Source organism: Phyllobates terribilis, unplaced genomic scaffold (assembly GCF_046119375.1).
Source record: "Phyllobates terribilis strain yellow unplaced genomic scaffold, ASM4611937v1 Scaffold_4__5_contigs__length_816908805, whole genome shotgun sequence".
In the NCBI taxonomy this organism is placed as follows: Eukaryota; Metazoa; Chordata; class Amphibia; order Anura; family Dendrobatidae; genus Phyllobates; species Phyllobates terribilis.
The window spans coordinates 239,337,170-239,350,217 of record NW_027362764.1 but is presented as its reverse complement, the minus strand read 5'-3'; the positions used below and the strand labels follow the sequence as shown (position 1 = coordinate 239,350,217).

The window sequence follows — 13,048 nt, the reverse complement described above, 5'->3', positions numbered from 1 at the left end:
CAGACAAGACACTTCTTGATCCTTTAGAATCTGTTTTCAGTTCTTTATATTCTACAGAAACTGCCCTAAGTAAAGTCTTTAACATTCTACTAACACCTAAATTTAATTTTCACTACTCTCTTCTGAGTCTCCTGGATCTCTCTGCATGATTCTACACTGTGGATCACCAGCTCTTCCTCACTATCCTCCACTCTGTCAGTATCAAGTATACTGCTCTCTCTTAATTTTCCTAAACACTTTCATTGCTCCTTCAGTATATATTTTGCTGGCTCTTCTACATAAACCCTTTACTAAAAATCATTCCTTGAGCAGAACTCCTCTGCTAACTACAGACCTGTTTCTAACCTTCCTTTCATCTCTAAACTCCTGGAATGCTTGGTGTGCTGTCATCTAATATACTATATTTCAGGTAAGAGACTTCTTGACTCATTACAATTTGGTTTCTGGTCTTTACATTTTACAGGAACTGTCCTCACTAAAAACTTTAACAATTTACTAATAGCTAAATCTAAAAGTCACTATTCCCTGTTTATTCTCCTAGGTCTCTCAACAGCATTTGACTCAGTGGATCACCAACTTCTCCTCACTATGCTCCACTCTATCTGTTTCAAGTATACTACTCGTTCTTGCCTCTTCTTGTAAACTATTTGATTGCTCCTTTGGGGTATCATTTGCTGTTTCTTCTTCCTCTTCTCTTCCTCTTAGTGTCAGGGTTCCTCAGGGTCCAGTGCTAGGACCCTTCTCTTTTCTCTATACATTATCCCTATTGGACAAGCCATCAGCAGATTTGGTTTCCAGCACTACCTAAATGCTGATGAGACCTCAAAATAGCAGTGCATGCAAGACGTCCCAGAAATCTCACAGAACTGGAATCATTTTCCAAGGAAGAATGGATGAAAATCCTTCAAACAAGAATTGAAAGACTTTTGTCTGACTGCAAAAAGCATTTACAAGCTGTGATAATTTCAAAAGGGAATGCTACTAGGTACAAACCATGCAAGGTGCCCAAACTTTAGCATCAGCTCATTTTCCTCTCTAATTTTTAAAATATAAAAGATGAATATACTGTATATATATATATATATATATATATATATATATATATATATACACTACAGACCACAAGTTTGGACACACCTTCTGATTGAAAGATTTTTCTGTAGTTTCATGACTTTGAAAGTTGTACATTCACACAGAAGGCATCAAAACTATGAATTAACACATGTGGAATTATATACTTAATAAAATAGTGTGAAACAACTGAAATTATGTCTTATATTCTAGGTTCTTCAAAGTAGGCACCTTTTGCTTTGATGACTGCTTTGCACACTCTTGGCATTCTCTTGATGAGCTTCAAGATGTAGTCACCGGAAATTGTCTTCCAACAATCTTGAAGGAGTTCCCAGAGATGCTTAGCACTTGTTGGCCCTTTTGCCTTCTCTCTGTGGTCCAACTCACCCCAAACAATCTCGATTGGGTTCAGGTCTGGTGACTGTGGAGGCCAGGTCATCTGGTGTAGCACCCCATCACTCTCCTTCTTGGTCAAATAGACCTTACACAGCCTGGAGGTGTGTTTGGGGTCATTGTCCTGTTGAAAAATAAATGATGGTCCAACTAAATGCAAACCGGATGAAATAGCCTGCCGCTGCAAGATGCTGTGGTAGCCATGTTGGTTCAGTATGCCTTCCATTTTGAATAAATCCCCAACAGTGTCACCAGCAAAGCACCCCCACACCATCACACCTCCTCCTCCATGCTTCACGGTGGGAACCAAACATGTAGAGTCCATCCGTTCACCTTTTCTGCGTCAAACAAAGACACGGTGGTTGGAACCAAAGATCTCACATTTGGACTCATCAGACCAAAGCACAGGTTTCCACTGGTCTAATGTCCATTCCTTGTGTTCTTTAGCCCAAACAAGACTCTTCTGCTTGTTGCCTGTCCTTAGCAGTGGTTTCCTAGCAGCTATTTTACCATGAAGGCCTGCTACACAAAGTCTCCTCTTAACAGTTGTTGAAGAGATGTGTCTGCTGCTAGAACTCTGTGTGGCATTGACCTGGTCTCTAATTCTGCTGTTAACCTGCGATTTCTGAGGCTGGTGACTTGGATAAACTTATCCTCAGAAGCAGAGGTGACTCTTGGTCTTCCTTTCCTGGGGCGGTCCTCATGTGAGCCAATTTCTTTGTAGCGCTTGATGGTTTTTGCAACTGCACTTTGGGACACTTTCAAAGTTTTCCCAATTTTTTGCACTGATTGACCTTCATTTCATAAAGTAATGATGGCCACTCATTTTTGTTTACTTAGCTGCTTTTTTCTTGCCATAATACAAATTCTAACAGTCTATTCAGTAGGACTATCAGCTGTGTATCCACCAGACTTCTGCACAACACAACTGATGGTCCCAACCCCATTTATAAGGCAAGAAATCCCACTTATTAAACCTGACGGGGCACAGCTGTGAAGTGAAATCCATTTCCTGTGACTACCTCTTGAAGCTCATCAAGAGAATGCCAAGAGTGTGCAAAGCAGTCATCAAAGCAAAAGGTGGCTACTTTGAAGAACCTAGAATATAAGACATATTTTCAATTGTTTCACACTTTTTTGTTAAGTATATAATTCCACATGTGTTAATTCATAGTTTTGATGCCTTCTGTGTGAATGTACAATTTTCATAGTCATGAAAATACAGAAAAATCTTTAAATGAGAAGGTGTGTGCAAACTTTTGGTCTGTACTGTAATTAAAGAGTAATGTTATTAATATTTGTGTATCACTTGAGTATATATAGAATACATCTCCTAATACCATCTTTATTTTAGAAAACAAAAACTTTAGAGGTTCTTATGGGGACCTTGTGGGAATGTGTGATTGCAGTCACTGCCTTCTATTACAGGACTAGTTACTTTGGAGCTTAATTTGAATTTGTTCTGTTGCTGAGGGACTTTCTATTTCTTTTAATTAGGTTCTCCTTTCTTTTCTTGAGTGCTGTCCATAGCAGTTAGAAAACAGAATTATGGTAGCACAATCACCATTTTCATTTAGAATGCATTTTTACATTATTCTTCTCCAAAGGTTCTCTCTGCTAATTTCTACTTTGAATCTAAAGAAGGTCTGATAGACAACATGCTGAATATATATGCAGTAAACCCTATAATCCTGGATAAGATAAGTACAGAGCGGAGAGTAAAAACACATTGTATATATTAGTCCCTCTGTTCCTTACAATCTCAATTGAAAACACTAGAAAGTAGCATAGAAATATAATTAACCTCGGCTCTGTTTGTTTTAATGAACATGTATGCCTGAATATATTAATAGATAATTCACTTTACTTTATTGTCTAGATGTTCTCCTCTTTAAATCCAAGTGTAAGATCTGTAATAACAAAGCTAAAAAAATCCTACAGAAATTGCAGTCATGTACATGCAAATCATTTATACAATTGTAGCGGGTACTTTGAATAGAAGCATTGTGGTGTCACAATACTTTTAAGAGGGTCATAGTAGAATTTGGCCCTAGACCCTGATATTGGGAACAGAGTACAATTTACTAATATATCCTTCACCAATTTTTTTCTCTCTACAAAATAGTTACCATTCTCGCTACAAAAATTATCCATAAAGTGTAAGTCTTTATATAGGTTATATAGTTAGCACCTCTACATCTATAATATAACCGAGGATGCGTGTCTCTGCCTGAAGCCTTTATAGACTGCGCATGCGTGATGCGCAGTCTGGCACCAGACAGAAGCAGGCATCCAGCCGTTACAGGTAAGAGGAGTGCATGGCGCCAGAGATCACACTATGCGTACACACTGAACACATACCGCGATCTCCGGCGCCATACTTAGATACTTACCAGACTGGGGGGAGCGTTGCCGTGGCGCCTCTCTTCGCCAGAGACCGGGGCAGGAGTGAGGCGTTTGATCGGCGCATGCGCAAAGCGCTATCCGGCATCATTTTAATGAAGACACATTTGCAGTGTCACATTTGCTCCGCACTTCTTCCCCGGCCTCCGGCAGAACAGGACACAACAGCACTGGAGCACAAGGAAGAAAGGTGAGTATAAGTGTTTATTTTTTTGTACATGTGTACAGCGTAAAAAGGATGAGGGGGCCACACATACCAGGATTGGGGGGTGAGATGACCATGCATACCAGGATTGGGGGGTGAGGGGACCATGCATACCAGGATTGGGGAGTGAGGGGTACCACACATACCAAGATTGGGGGGTGAGGAGACCACGCCTACCAGGATTGGGGGGTGAGGGGACCATGCATACCAGGATTGGGGGGTGAGGGGACCATGCATACCAGAATTGGGGAGTGAGGGGTGCCATACATACCAGAATAGGGATGAGGGGTACCATACATACCAGGATAGGAATGCGGTGCACCATGCATACCAGGATAAGGTTGAAGTGTGCCATGCATACTGGGATTGGGGATGAGGGGTGCCATGCATACCGGGATTGGGGGTGAGGGGTGCCATGCATACTGGGATTGGGGGTGAGGGGTGCCACACATACTGAGAATGGGGGTGAGGGGTGGCACACATACCGGGATTGGGGGTGAGGGGTGCCACACATACTGAGAATGGGGGTGAGGGGTGGCACGCATACCGGGAGAGGGGTGCCATGCATACTGGGATTGAGGGTGAGGGGTGCCATGCATAACAGGATTGGGGGTGAGGGGTGCCACGCAGACCAGGATTGGGGGTGAGGGGTGCCATGCATACCGGGATTGGGGGTGAGGGGTGCCATGCATACTGGGATTGGGGGCGGGGGTGCCATGCATACCGGTATTGGGGGTGAGGGGTGCCATGCATACTGGGATTGGGGGTGAGGGGTGCCACACATACTGAGATTGGGGGTGAGGGGTGGCATGCATACAGGTAGAGGGGTGCCATGCATACTGGGATTGAGGGTGAGGGGTGCCACGCATACCAGGATTGGGGGTGAGGGGTGCCACGCAGACCAGGATTGGGGGTGAGGGGTGCCATGTATACCAGGATTGGGGGTGAGGGGTGCCATGCATACCAGGATTGGGGGTGAGGGGTGCCACGCATACCAGGATAGGATGGTGGAGACAGGATGGGGGCAGCGCAAATACCAGGAGGGGGCAGCACATACCAGCATGGGAGACTATATACCAATAAAAATGCTCGCCACCCGGGCATAGAACGGGTTCAATAGCTAGTCTAGGATAACAAGATATAGCAGTGGAATAACTGGAATACTATGAATCCTGGTGCAAAATTTGGACCTGGGACCTCATCAGCGAGTTGGTAAAATGTATGGGCTCCTGTAATAATGTCCTCTATCCTGGCCCTTATTCAGTAATAATGGTCCCCTTCCTGGCCACTATCCTGTAATAATGTCCCCCTTCCTGTAAAAATGTCCTCCATCCTGTAAAAATGTTCACCGTCCTGTAAGAATGTTGCCCATCCTGACCCCTTCTTGTAATAATGTACCTTCTCCTGGTCTACGTCCTGTAATAACATCCCTTTCCTGTAATAGTGTCACCCACTCTGGCCCCTTCTTGTAATAATACCCCCCGACCTGGCCCCTTCTTGAAATAATGTTTCCCATCCTAGCCCCTTTCTGTAATAAAGTCAACCAGTCCTGGCTCCTTTATGTAATAATGTCACTTGTTCTGTAATAATATTCCCCAGAATGGCCCCATCCTATAATCATATCTCTCATTCCTGGCCCCTTCCTGTAATAATGTCCCCAGTCATGGTCGCTTCTTGTAATAATGTCCTCCATCCTGGCCCCCATTCTGTAAAAATTTCTCTCATATTTTCACATTCTTGTAATAATGTCCCCTGTGATGGCCTTTTCTTGTAATAATGTCCCCCGTCATGGCTCTTCCCTGTAATAATATCCCCCATCCCGGTCCCTTCCTGTATTAATGTCCCCTGTTTGACTCATTTCTGTAATAATGTCACCCCTTCTTGCCCCTTCCTGCAATAATGACCCTGGCCTGGCCCCTTACTGTAGTAATGCTCTCCTCCTCTCACCTTCCTGTAATAATGTCTCCCCTTCAGGCCCCTTTCTGTAATAATGTCCCCTGTCCTGGTCTCCATCCTGTAAAAATGTCCCCGATCCTGTCTCTTTCCTGTAATAATGTCCCTCATCCTGGCCCCTTTCTGTAATAATGCCCCCTGTTCTGGCCGCTTCCTGTAATAAAGTCACCCATCCTGTCCTCTATCCTATAGTAATGTTCCCATTTCCTGGCCACTTCCTGTAATAATAACTCCTATATTGGTCGCTTCCAGTATAATGCCCCCTGTCCTGGCCCTTCCTGTAATAATGTCCTTTTCTCCCATCCTGTAAAAATGTCTTTCATCTTAGCCCCGTCTTGTAATAATGTCCTCCATGATGACCTCTTCCTTCAATAATGTTCCTCATCCTGGCTCCTTCCTGTGATAATGACCGCCACCGAGGTCTCTTCCTGTAATAATATCCCCTGTCTGGCCCATTTCTATAGTAATGTCCCACCTTCTGGCCCTTCCTGCAATAATGACCCTGTCCTGGCCCCTTTCTGTAGTAATGTACTCCTCCTGGCTTCTTCCTGTAATAATATCTCCATTTCTGGCCCCTTCCTATAATAACATACCCCGATCCTGTAACAATGTCCCCTTTTCTGTTATAATGTATCCCATGCTTGTCACTTTCTATTATAATATACCATGTCCTGGCTCCTTTCTGTAAAATTGTCCCTCATTTTGGCACCTTCCTATTAATAATGTCCCAACATCCTGGCCCCTTAGTGTAATAATGACCCTGTCCTGGCCCCTTCCTATAATAATGTCCTCCTCCTAGCCCCTTCCTGTAATAATGTCTACTGTTCTGGCCCTTCCTGTAATAATGCCCCCCATCCTGATCCAGATCCTGTAATAATGTACCATGTCCTGTAATAATGTCACCCATCCTGGCCAATTTTTTAAATAATATACCCCACCTTGGCCCCCATCCTGTAATAATGTTCCCCATCCTGCCCTTTTCTTGTAATAATGTCCTCCTTCTGGCCCCTGTTCTGCAATAATATCCCCTATTCTGTCCACTTCTTCTAATAATGACCCAGTCTTGGTACCTTCCTCTATTAATATCATCCTCCTGGCCCTTTCCTATAATAATGTCTCCCCGTTCTGGTCCCTTCCTGTAATTAATGCCCCAGTCCTGGCCCAAATCCTCTAATAATGTCCCCCATCCTGGCCCCTTCCTGTAAAAATGTCTTCTTCCTAGCCCCTGTCCTGTAATGACATCCCCCATCATGTCTCCTTACTGTAAATATAACACCACCCTGTCACCTTCCAGTAATAATAACCCCATCCTGACACCTTCTTATAATAATCTCCTACCGGTTAGTCCCCCGTCCAGATGCTGTTCTCCAACACAAAAAATCAATTCTTCTTATCTGTCCATGCTTCCATGGTGAGCAGAATTCTCTTCCTGTCCCATATCCAGCACAGGATAATGGGCGGCACATGACATCATATGCCATCAATGACAGGTACATCACCATCAGCTACCGGCCTCTGAAAGGCCTGAGGTTTCTATAGCCAATGGGGTGCAGGGAGCCGGTGGTACTCTGTGCCGCAATACATTTCAGCTGAATTTGCATCCAAGGATAATGTGTCCATCGGAGCTGGCATAGGCGGCCCCCTGACTCCACATGCTTAGTCTCACCCTCTGTGACCGCGATCATTATGCCCAGTTTGTTTTTTAATAGTATCAGGCTCATTTACTGTTTATGAGTTCTGATATTTCCATTTTATAATAATATAGCACCATCTGACATGAAATTGCATGCTGTCCTTTGAATTAGCAGCAGCTGAAAATGAAGCAATCAGAATGGTATTTTATACAAATCACTTTTGAAGTATTTCTTATCTTAATAAAGCCAAGTTATGGGCCATGTGCTCATAATTTGGTCATTTTCAGAGCCCATGCCAAAACGTCTGCAAATAAATGATTTATTTTCTACCAAGCCTGTAGCTTGAGTTTGTGAGCAGTAAAGAGATTAATAGGCTTGCCGGTACAGGCATCATTTAGTAATGTTGCAGCATACAGAAACAAAAAATGGTATCAATACCCGGTGAACTATGGGATTTTGGGCTCACTTAGATGAGTGTATTATTCAGCAGTGCACTGTCCTAGTAAAGATCGGACTGCACACTAGCCAATGTGATTCAAAAGGGCTGGTCAAATTACACTTTTTTCACAAAGACCAAGAGTTTATGTGAAAAAAATGGCCGCATGCTCTATTCTCTTCCATATCTTGGATGACAGACATCTATACATCTACAGGTGTGCAAAAAAAATTGGATCCCATAAAGATCATCCAAATAGAGTCTGATTTTGGATGCATTGCCATTATTAACATTAAATACTGTATTTGATAGTGTCTTTTTTCAAATGTTGATGTATAAAAAGAGATGTAACATGGATGTAAAATACGGACAAACAGATGGTACATGGATTAAAATACATATGAAAATCATCTGAGTTTCCTAGATGAAAATCAGATGATTTTTTCATACATTTGTGCGACACCTCCCCACGCCCTGGCCTTAAAGAATGAATGATGAATGTGAACCAATTATTTAATCTTCATTTCATCTAAATTATTCTAACATTCTGAATTATTTTGGATACATTTGTTTTTGAGTTCGAAAATTCTGCTTCAAATCACAGTGTAAAGGCTTGCTTTTTAAGTGATGAACTATAGATTTTAATGGGTATCATTTTGCTAATTTTTTAATTGCATAGTATTCCTTTTTGTGTGGTGGGTAAGTTAACAGAAAACAGCAATTGTTTGCGTTATAGATATTTCATATTTTAAAACTTTGATCTTTTAGTATAGTGATGGCATGGAAATACCACATTTTTTATTTTATTTTTAAGTTTTTTACAGAAATCTAAGTTATATTTTTTTTCATATTTTTATTAAATATTTGTAAACACTTTTGTTTTATATTTTTAGTCCCCCTAGGGGACTTGAACTTGCACTCAGACTCTACCCAACAGTAGCCAGAATGTAATAATTTACCTTTCTAGCTATACAATTTGGAGTTTTATCCAATTGGATAATACACATCATGCATCAGAACTAGTGTTGAGCGAGTATGTTCTGTTCCGAGTATGCTCGGGCCGAGCTCCAAGTATTTACAGCTGCTCGGTGATATGCTTGAATCGCTCCCGTGTGCATGATTTGCAACTGTTTGACAGCTTTATTACATGTGAGGAATGTGTAAGAAATAGACATTCCTCACATGTAATAAAGCTGTCAAACAGTTGCAAATCATGCACACGGGAGTGATTCAACCATATCACCGAGCAGCTGTAAATACTCGGAGCTCGGCCCTAGCATACTCGCCAAAAGGGTTAACAGAACATACTCGCTCATCACTAGTCAGAACGTGTGTCGTGGCCTACCTAATGCCACAAGCACCAGAGAAGGGTCAAAAGAAGAACAATGTTGTATCAGACTGGTGGCCTATGAAGCCAGCATAGGACAGGAGAGGACGTTCAGGGACAGGTGCGCGACTAGTTGAGTATGAATTTGTTTTCTTTTTATACCCTTCTCAGACCATCTTATTACTATAAGATAGGGCTGATTCCAGGGATGTGTCACTTACTAGGCTGTGTGTTGTAGTTTCAATAGAAACAGTGCTTTACCAGCAGGAGATTATCACTGCAGGACTAGGTTTCACATACATGGTAGTCATGATCTGTTTAAACCTATCCCAACCACTGTGTAGAAGTTTTCTGACATTGAAACTGTCAATCAAGGGTTTGGGTGGGATCAGCATTCTGAGCACTGCTTCATCTGCAACAGATAAAAGAAGAATTCTAGCAAAACAACAGCAAACAGTCAGGTAAGTGATACATCATTGGAATCAGGCTGTCTTGCCCTATTTTATGCTGCTGACAGATTCCCTTTAATGAAAATCAGAGTTGATTTTATTTACATAGAATAAATTTGAATGAAATCCAATTTCCCAGCTGATTTTGAGTTAATTTGAATTTTGGCACCTTTATTCACCATCCTAAAATCACATATAACTGAGGCCGTGTTCTTTCCCCATTATTAGAAGTTTGTATTTCTATTATGTTCAGCATAACAAATAGCATAAAAAAACATAAAACTATATATTGTGTATAGTACACTTAATCAACCAGTGCATTGCCTATACATATTTATCATTTTGCATATGAAAAGTGGAAGAAGTACACAACATATGAGCTGGAGCGGAACAGATGTGGTTCCATTGATAATTAGATTTTCTAGTTAGTGTGCGAGTCATTAAAATATCTTCACATTAGGATAATTGAGTACAATAAAATGATATGCCATCATTCTTTATAAGATGGAAAGCTGGAATTCAGTTGACTAAAATAGCTTCATGATTTATGTTCTGGTCCTGTACATAAGTCTGGTTTATTAGTTAGAAATACTTCTGCTCTAAGAAATCTGATATGAATTTTTTACAGGTAAGTATTCCCATTCTAGTTCTATAAAAATCTTTTTTTATGTTGAGAACCATATAGTAAAACACACATTAAAATCAAATATTAATATCAACAAGTATCCAGTAGTGTATAAAGGGTAGTTGTCATATATCATGTTAAGAAATCCATTATTTGGGGCATTGCTGTGCCTTGCCACAAAGGGCCACCTCTCAGATATTAAGTAAAACATGGTCAGTCAATAAAAAGTTTTAATAATTTATAATAGTCTATCGTTTGCTTGCTCTATGTTATGCTTATGTTGCACATATAAATAATTTTGTAGAGTGTTGTTTGTATTGTGCTGTGACCTTTTGGCCATACATTACATTAAATATGTAAGTGGATAGGAGAGAAATGAGTTGCTTGTCATAGTTTTTTCTCATGAGCAAGCCATAACTTCTCACCCTACGTACGAGGAGGTATTGATACATAGTCGGCCTTGAATATTTCTAGCAGTCAAAAATAAATCCTGTTGCTATGGAAACAAGTATTAACTTTGACAAGTACTCGTGTCAAGTTTTAGCAGAAAAGGTTATGTCATTTTGACATTGGGATTAAAAAAGGCTAACCATGTCAGGGGAAGATTGGAACTTCGGCAAAAACTTTCTAAGGGTTGTTTTTGCAGGAAAATGTGCTGTCCACAAGTCTCGTATTGCCTTGCAAAACCTCAATGAAATCTGCTATGAAATTGACAACACACAATTTTTCCCTGATATGGACCCCTCTGACTATTATCGCTTTCCAAAACTCAAAAAATCATTAACAAAAATTCATGACAAACGAGAAGGTAATTGATGCTGTGAAGTTGAGGTTTGTAGAACAGGATCGCAATATTTTTTCCTAAAGAATAAGAATTACTTTTTTGATTGAGCAATAAAATATATTGAGTTGGAAGGTGATTATTCTAAATAGAATAGCATTACTTTGAAAACGTTTCATTTTTTTAGGTTAGGATAACTATATATCAAAATCCATTACCCCTTTATATAAGTATTCTTTTTTTTAGTATGTGAGACTGATCCTCCTGAACCTGTAGAAGACATTTTGGCCTTTGCGGGAATGCAGAAAAGGGAAAAAGTGATTCAAATCTTTTGAGAGCACCTGGGAAAACTTTCCACTTTACTTGGCTTTTAAGAATATGATTGACTCTCGAGTTCCCATAGGGATCAGGAGCCTGGCCAGTTTTCAAGTTTCCTCCTTAAAAAGGCGTTAAGGATAGAACACAATTGACTTCTTCCAAAAACAGTAACACAAATATCCACAGCTTACTGTATATGTTTTATTCCGGCTCAGCCCTATCACATCAATAGTGCTGAGTTTCAATACCAGACATAACCCATGTACAGGGATAGCACTTCTTTTTGAAAACAAGCATCCATATATTTCTTATTTGAACAACTGCATCCAATGATTGGCTGCAGTGGTCACTTACCTTTGTAGTGAAGCTAGGCTGCTGTAATGTAAGTTTATTGTCTTGTATAAACATATTAGTCATGTCTAAATCCCTGTCTCTTACACTGAACCCTGAAGATCTAATGAAGTTTGTGAAATGTAAATGATTTACTCATCCTGCCTTTAGGTAATACCATCAGTATATGACTTCCACCTCTGACACCTTACAAACCAACTTCACTATGGTAGTTCTTAGTTCAGTCTACTGAAAGTGTATGCTACTGGCCCAAATTAGCTACATCCTGTGACTGAAACACTGCAAGGGTAATGTCCATCTGTATAATATCTCATATTGGGTGGCTAAAGGGCGTAAGGGCAGTTGACCCTGGAAGGAGGAGAATTGTGTCCCAACTTAGCTCCAATGTTGGACTGTGTGTAATCATTGGACTATTCCCCTTAGGTCAGGGTCACACGAGCCTTGATTCTGATCAGAGTTTGATGTGAGTGTCAGCTTAGTTTGATTCAATTCTCTCAAATGAGAGATTTGTAGCACAGGTGTGGAGAAAATGGAGAACAAGATTTCTCCATCTTTCCCATTGTGTGTGTCCCCAGAAATCGGACTGCATTCGGGTGACTATGGGTGTGATGTTTTACACTCATCCATAGACTTGAATGGGTGAGTGCGATCCTATTCGGATAGCACTCGTCTGATGTATATGCTCCTCTGAGTGAGCACTTACAGTGACACAAGTTGGGGACCCAAGCCAATTATATACATTCTGCCCATGTCCCTAGGAACAGAAGAGGACTTTACTTTCAGAGGTCTGTTAAGTATTGGGCATTTCTGCATTTTTTTTCTCCTTTTCATTTTATAACTGTTTCTGCCCATTTTATGTTTATCCATTATTCCTTATTTTTTATATTAAGCACTGTACCTTTTGTTTATTAAAGCCTAAAACTTTAATAGTTTTGCCTTGTTGATCTAGAGAAAATAAATGTCTCTATGGAGACTAAGTGGTACATTGTACGTGTGACCTGTGTATGGCTGCTGGCAGTGAGTATGCGGTGTGCATGGCATTGGGACTTACTGCCCTTTCGATAAGTGGTTGTAGCATTGAGCATCTTGGATGTGTGTACTG

At 40.9% G+C, this 13,048-nt stretch overlaps 1 protein-coding gene across 1 annotated transcript in view; it reads left to right on the top strand.

Moving 5' to 3' along the window:
* The window catches only part of CNTNAP2 (contactin associated protein 2), a 3,253,420-nt gene that overhangs the window by 771,129 nt on the left and 2,469,243 nt on the right, over window positions 1-13,048 (top strand). The gene's annotated exons all lie outside the window — the stretch shown is intronic.